The following is an 8431-nucleotide window of genomic DNA, read 5'->3' as shown; positions in this document are numbered from 1 at the left end:
AGTAACACAGACATTTGACAAAATGATACAGTAGTCTGGAAAATGTATATAATTTGTGTATAACTGTCCTATCTAGGCTAATATAATATAACTAATTTGAAATCACAATCACCTAAGGGTACGTTTACACGACAGCAATGTACTAAAAATGGAAACATTCTTCCTTCGCGTTTTCAGGTAGGATATGAACATTCTCAAAACATAAGAACATTGTCAGAGCGATTAACAACACTGTACTATGATGCCAGGCCAGTAGTTGGCGATGTCCCTTTGTAAAAATGTGCTATGTGGCACTATGTGCCTATAGATTAAACACGTAATACGCCTGCGCATGATGTCACCGTTTTCACAAAATCATGTTTCTGTAGTTTACACGGAGACGATGACGGTATCGTTTTCAAAAACGTGCACTTTGAAACCGTTTTCAAAAGTTTGCTTTTCAGGAACCCAAAACACCATTGTCGTGTAAATGAACGACCAAAACACATAAAAAGTTTTCCGTTTTTAGTTGAAAAGGGTGTTGTGTAAACGCATGCGTATTATGTGCTCAGTCTGGAGCGTAGTGACATAACAGCGTTTTTAATAGTTTTGTGTTAATAGTAAATAGTGTGAACGGGAATCGTTTTAATAACGTTGTCGCCTGTACGTGAAAATTTTTTAAAAATAAACAACTTTTCCGTTTTTAGTACATCGTGTAAATGTACCCTTAGTGTATCGATGGAATTAGTAAGATCTGAGTGGAAGTTAGGATCCAATTTGTGTTGATGTCAAAGGCAACAAAAAGAAGAGATTTAAACTCTAACGACTGTTAGATTTACGAATATACAGGATGGCACTGTTAACGTTAGCATAAAATGTACTATCAACATTTATTGTAGGAAATTTAGTTGCTCTTAAATATTATGGTATGAGAGTTTGAGGAGGTGGATGAATGAAGCATCTATGAATTGTATTGTCTTGCAAACAGCTGCAAACAATATATATTTGAATAGTCTGAGCTGTTGCAAAATTTAACAAGTCAAGCTGGATGCTATGTATTGATTGAAATCAAACACAATCCAGGAAATGTTACTGATTTAATAGTATTTGATTAACTAATAGAGTATGTGGAAGTTGAACAGGACTGTAAAATAGTGTATAGTTCAAATTAAAAATCAATTGTAAGAACGTTAAATAATATGTTAAATGACCCCACACCGATAATAGTACCAGTCATTTTGTCTGGACTTTTTTTGTCCCCATGAGTAAAACAGCTTATGAATCACACAGAATGATGTTTTTTGAAAATGTAAAAATGCAGGAAGTTTTCTGTGAGGGTTGTGTTTAGCGTTAGGGGATAGAATATATAGTTTGTACAGTATAAAATTTCTCTATTCTCTAATTTGAGGTTCTGATAAGTGCAATTTGTATTTTTTTAAACAGAAAATACCAGTGTAGATCAGTGAATGCATCCGTGCCAAACAACAACTTTCACAACCTAGAATATTCGTTTAAAAACAAGTTTGATGGCCAAAGCCATCCATGTATGAAAGTTGTTCAGAAACAGCCTTGTCGGGGTAAGTTTTCACACCACTAAGCGCAATGCAAAGGAGACTTGTGATGGGATGCGTGTTCAGCCTGCAGCAATCACATTTAACCCGCTTCGAAATGGAAACCCCAGATATGTCTGTTCCATGTACATGGTTGTGAGAATTTGAGTTGATTTGGTTGTATGTTTAGTCACAAGAGGACTTCAGAGATGGAGGATACCTCTGATCCAAAGTGAGGCAAAACTTTACCCTCTCCTGCTGAGGAATAAACAACAACGGACCTTAAATTTAGGTTCATCTGTAAAGGATTTCTTGAGAAAAGGCCATTAAGGTTTGGAGACGTGACTTAGTGGTTTGGCACACAAGGCCACGAGCTGTGTTGCTCATTTGGAAACACAAGTTCAAGTCTAGCTTGTGACATTTCCTGATCTCACTTTCCCTTCCTCTCCCCTGTGCAACATCAATGAAGTAGCAAACAGCTACAAAATAAAAGGTAAAAATACATTAAAACAAAATATTTTAAATAAAATAATTTAAAAAATCCTCAATATAATATTTGATAATTAATTAATGATATATTTTATAAATAATATATATTAATCAAAACAAATAAAACAATAATAATAATAATAATAAAATAAATTAAATTGAATGAATACTAATTTTAGAAATTTTGGGATATTGTATATACTAAAATTATACGATATAATAAAACATTTAAAATAAAATACATTAATAGAATACAAACTATAAAAAGTATAAAATAATAAAATAAAAATAATGAAATATAATGATGTATATTAACAAAAAATATAAAATAATAATCTATATTAATCAAACCAAATAATAACAATAATAATAAATAATAATAATAGTAATAATAATGAGTACTAATTTTATTTTATAGGATAATTTATAAACTGAAATTATGTATTTGAAAAATATATAAAATAATAATCTATATTAATCAAGCCAAATAATAATATACAAATATAAAATGTAAATAAAAAAATAATTTATTAATTGCCACTAAATAAGAACAACCCTGTAATATTATTTCATAATATATCTGTAGTGAAGCAATCTCTTATTATAGGGTGTTTATGTGCTAATCGAGTGTGTCTGGCTGAGGTTTAAAGGCCCGTGAGGTTTGAAGCACAGGCCTTGTTTGCATCAAGTTCAAGAGGAGCAGAGGAAACCCAGGTGCTTCTAGCTGACCCCCCCTCCCCCCCACAACCCCAGCACTTACTGAATTCTGCCAAAGCCTGTTCCCTCAAATGCCAGGCTGTTTCTGACAAGTCTAGAGGCCAAAGCTGCGTCTCTGCTAAAAGAGAGAGAGAGGATGAGAAGTGAGAAGGCAAAAAGACCAATGAAAGGCTGGAGAGAGGGAGATATTTGGTCCCTTTTCCGCAGTTGAGGAGCATTTAAATATGACAGGACACAATTATGCTGTGCTCTGTTGTTGGCTGCAGATGCATGCGCCCTGTTATAATTTTACTCTGAGCATCTCTCTGAAGGGTCTCTGCACAGCAGACCCCTACAATAGAGTTAATGCAGCTGTGTTTGAAATGATAAACACAAAGGAAACGAGGAGAAAAGACAAAGCCGCAAAAAAACTGAATCCAGGAGTAAAACCAACCAGTGAACAAACTGTCCGTAAGACTGTACTGTAGTCCGCAAGACTACTGAGAATGGATAAAAATAAATAAAAAATAAGTAAAACTATTTTATTGATACACTTCGTGTATAATACATTTACGTATAAATAGGCTACATTAGTATATGTATAAATTGTAAATAAATATATGTATGTATGTATGTATGTACTGTGTGTGTGTGTATATGTGTTGTAATCTGAAGACTTTATTTAATTAAAACCACCTTAAAACAATAATGATATCCCCTTTTATATAAAGAGTCTGGATTAGGACTATATCGGAATTATCCTTTGTGCATGCTTGAAAAAAGATAGATAATGAGAGAAAGAATGAAATAAAAGAAGAAACTCGTTACACAGAGCGAGGATTATAATGATGGTATGTTCCATCAAAATGCTATTAGTCTAGTGGGAGGCTATCCAATGAACGCCCTGTGCGTAAATCCACATAATGTTTTCCAGAAAGTGCAAAGAAGGGTTATCAGTCTGTCTGAGAGGGGAAAAGACAAGTGGCTGTTGGTACTTGAGCAATAATGCTTCAGTATTGTGTTGTACGAGTGTGTGTATCCTTTGCCTGCCAGTGCTTTATATACTGAAGCTTGTAATTTAGAGTAATAGCCACTTCACACGTCCTCAGAAGCACCAAACCCCTCCTCTCGATGCCCACTTGCAGAGACAAGCTCTGCTGACCAAATACTGCTACTTATCGCTCTCTGAATGAACTAGCACAGCTAAGCTTTATTGAGAACCTCTCGGTCCACCACTTGTGAGTCAGCAGGTGAAGTGACACTTCAGCTCACCTAAAGGATTAACGAGTTTAATTCATTCAAACACCCTGTCAGAAATATACTGAGATGATGGAGGTTTTTATATGAAGTCCAAATTATTTGCACAAAAACTGTGCATTAAAAATAATGTAAAATTAAAAAACGGCATCTGCAGACTGCAAAGCTAGTGACCTTGAACATTGACATCCTCTCTGTGCTGATTTTATTACGTTGAGGTGGTGGAATTTTCAGGGAAAGGATTTCAGTAATATTTTGTACTTATAAATGTGTTTAATCATATTACCTCTCCATTCACAAATCCTACAGTTGATTACAGTAGTGAAAGCTGAATGGCCCCGGCCAGGATTTAACAGATATTTGACAGATGAGTGACAGCAGCTGGCAAAAAGAGCTGGAGAAACAACAGGCCAGACACACAGAGCATGAATGACACACAATCGCATATGCAGTTATTAAATAACACACACACACACACACACACACACACACACACACACACACACACACACACACACACACACACACACACACACACACACACACACACACACACACACACACTCGCGGCTGGTGCTTTTCAACAATGGAGGAACACGGATGTAATTTCATTTTGGTATCAACACTGCTGCTGATTATTTTTTAAATTAATAATGTACTAAATAATGAAAATAATTGTCCAAGCTCAGAATTGTACATATTTTTTTTTAATAAAGACAAACTAAATTTGTATATAATATAATAATAATAATAATATAATGTAATGTAATGTAATGTAATAATATAATATATACATTTAGGAGATGCTGTTTCTGTTAAATTGAAAAGACAAACTGAATTTGTATATAATATAATATAGTATAAGATAAAAATTTAGGAGAAGCTGTTTCCATCATCCGGGCACATGTAAACTTTCGCTCACAAACTCAACTCAGTACAAATACACACTCAGCAGATGGAAGGGCGGTCTAGTCTACACCTCACCCTTGACTCCTCTTTTTGGAGCGTCTCAGGACACCCCAGTCAGTGAGACAGACAGAAAGCGGTGTCTTTCTGGACCAGAGCACAGTCATCCGAGCCAGAGCCCGTCATGGCGATGGCAGCATGGCACTGCTTCTCTATTGTGACCACCCCCCAATCCCCCCTCCTCCCACCTGCAACTGTGGGACGGGGCAAAGACCCAACTCTCCTCCTGAAATAACTCTCGCCACCCTAAACACTCATTCAGACCAGAAGAAGAAAAAGCATGAGTAAGCAGATCACGCTAACAAAACCCATTATGCTAACAACAGCAATAAGAAATTACCTGCATTACTAAAGCCAAAACCTCAGGCCCAAATCTCACTAGAATGTAACTTTATCTTTACACTATTGGTGGCTCAGCAGTGCATTGCCCCGAACACGTGTTTTTGGTCTTGACAAACAAATTCCTCAACAAAAACACTGCAGGAGCGTGAGGATTGCGTGTTAGCGAGAGATCAGGAGGGAGTTCCACGCTAACAACTTTGTGTAGTTTAACAGTGTTTATATAACTAATGTGGGTGAACAATTTGTGACCCAAATACCATGATTTCCTCAAACAGAGATTAGCAAAACAGTCCTTACCATAAAAACAGCATCAAAGGAATTCCAAAGCTCTGGCAGGAGTCGCTAATGATAGAAGTATTAGGTGCTAATTCGTGTCATTCGTGTTCCTGGGGACATTTTACACACAACAATCAAGCTAGTGAGGACGTAGTAATTATTAGGGAAACTTCTGACATTAGCATTGTGAGACAAGTTAAACAAACTTTAGCAGTTTTAGCATTTTGCAGTTTTATATGTATACATGTATATATATATATATATATATATATATATATATATATATATATATACATATATATATATATATATGATAAATTGTGGAACCCAATTGTCAATTAAAGGCAAAAAGTCAATTGTCAATAAATACAGATTTAAAGATTAAAAGTTAAATAAAGATTCATGTGCATTGTATTACTTATCTGGTACACCAGTTTATACTCTCACTTTACTTAATTCATTTATTTACTCACACCATAGTTAAGCCTTTCAAGTTGTACAGAAAAAACTCCTAAGACATCTGTGTGTGCTCTTGGATTTCCTTTGAAAGGGATGATTAAACTTGTTTTTCAGCAATCCAAGCTTTGGGCCGGTCCTACCACCTCTGTCTGGCAGTAATCTCGAACTGAAATTCAACACTACTGTTAAAAACACAAAAATTTCTCGGCATGCCCATAAGCCCCGGTCCTCTAGAGTTACGCAGCATTGTTCCCCGCAACTTCTGAATGATTCTGCACTCCTGACACAGGAACAGGACCTGAGCAGATGTTTTGCTAGGGTGGAACAGTCTTCAAAGACTACATTAGAACATCCTGACTGGTAAATTAAGGTCTTCGGGTGCTATGGATCCTAAAGGTGAGAGGATAATTAAATTAAATAATACTATAATAGAAGAGGCAATGAATGTCATCTTAAACAAATCAGACATAGCCATTTAAACAAAAAAACCCCCCACAATTCACGGATCAGGAAGCCGGATGGAGAAACTATAACTATAAATATTTACCTGTATGCCAATCAGACCTTGTAAAGGGCACACTGCTTGATACGGATGCTCTCTTCTTATTGCTCACATTTGAAAAATAGATTCCCTTCAGATTCTCTATGGATTGCCTACATGAAAAGGTCATTTGTAATATATCAGGAACATATTCACCTGGAAGTAAAAGGACCTTTGGAATATGCTGAACTGAGCACAGTTTTGGCCACATAGGTAGAGAAAGTTAGATAAAAGAGCATGCTATTTCCTGTCGAGACAGGTTATTTAAACCGAGAATTCCTTAATCTATGCGTGTGTGGAATGTCCCATGTGAGAGCCTGTGGAAGCATTAGAAAATTACTGTGTAAAATATTACAATTATGGGTTAAATAAATTTGGAAACAGTACTGATGAAATGATGAGAATATTTTTTAATAAACAACAGTCCAGAATTAAAAGAGTCTCCAGTCTTAGAAATATAGGTCCCACTTTATATTAAGTGTTTTTTACTACTATGTACACTGAACAGAATTATAAACGCTACACTTTTGTTTTTGCCCCCATTTTTCATGAGCTGAACTCAAAGATCTAAGACCTTTTCTATTTACACAAAAGGCCTATTTCTCTAAAATATTGTCCACAAATCTGTCTAAATCGTTGTTAGTGAGCACTTCTCCTTTGTCGAGATAATCCATTCACCTCACAGGTGTGGCATATTAAGATGCTGATTATTTCAAATGTAATTACGTACAGGATTTTTTTTTTTTTTTAAATACAAGTACAATGGAAAAGCATGTTTGCACACAATGACAGCATTGTATGAAATTATTAATTTAAATGTTAATATACTGAACAAAAGTATAACCAGTCAGTATCTGGTGTGACCACTTTTTGCCTCACGCAGTGCAACACATCTCCTTCGCATAGAGTTGATCAGGTTTTTGATTAAAATGCACCGGTGTTCATTGTCCATAACATACGCCTGCCCATACCATAACCCCACCGGCAACATGGGCCACTCGATCCACAACTTTGACATCAGCAAAACGCTCACCCACACAACGCCATGCACGCTGTCTGCCATCTGCCCTGTAGTGAAAACCGAGATTCATCCGTGAAGAGAACACCTCTCCAAAATGATAGACAGCATGATTATTGCACAGGTGTGCCTTAGGCTGGCCACAATAAAAGGCCACTCTAAAATGTGCAGTTTTATCACACAGCACAATGCCACAGATGTCGCAAGTTTTAAGGGAGCGTGCAATTGGCATGCTGACTGAAGGAATGTCCACCAGAGCTATTGCCCGTGAATTGAATGTTCATTTCTCCACCATAAGACGTCTCCAAAGGCATTTCAGAGAATTTGGCAGTATATCATACTGGCCACACAAACGCAGACCACGTGTAACCACACCAGCCCAGGACCTCCACACCCAGCATCTTCACCTCCAAGATCGTCTGAGACCAGCCACCCGGACAGCTGCTGCAACAATCGGTTTGCATAACCAAAGAATTTCTGCACAAACTGTCAGGGAAGCTCATCTGCATGCTCGTCGTCCTCATCAGGGTCTTGACCTGACTGCAGTTCGTTGTCGTAACTGACTTGAGTGGGCAAATGCTCACATTCAATGGCGTCTGGCATTTTGGAGAGGTGTTCTCTTCACGGATGAATCCCGGTTTTCACTACAGGGCAGATGGCAGACAGCGTGCATGGCATTGTGTGGGTGAGCGTTTTGCTGTTGTCAAAGTTGTGGATCGAGTGGCCCATGTTGGCGGTGGGGTTATGGTATGGGCAGGCGTATGTTATGGACAATGAACACAGGTGCATTTTAATCAACAACCTGATTAACTCTATGCGAAGGAGATGTGTTGCACTGCGTGAGGCAAAAAGTGGTCA

The sequence above is a fragment of the Siphateles boraxobius genome, unplaced genomic scaffold (assembly GCF_051911475.1).
Source record: "Siphateles boraxobius isolate OS27281-9 unplaced genomic scaffold, OSU_SipBor_1 65, whole genome shotgun sequence".
Lineage (NCBI taxonomy): Eukaryota > Metazoa > Chordata > Actinopteri > Cypriniformes > Leuciscidae > Siphateles > Siphateles boraxobius.
This window is presented reverse-complemented; position numbering follows the sequence as displayed.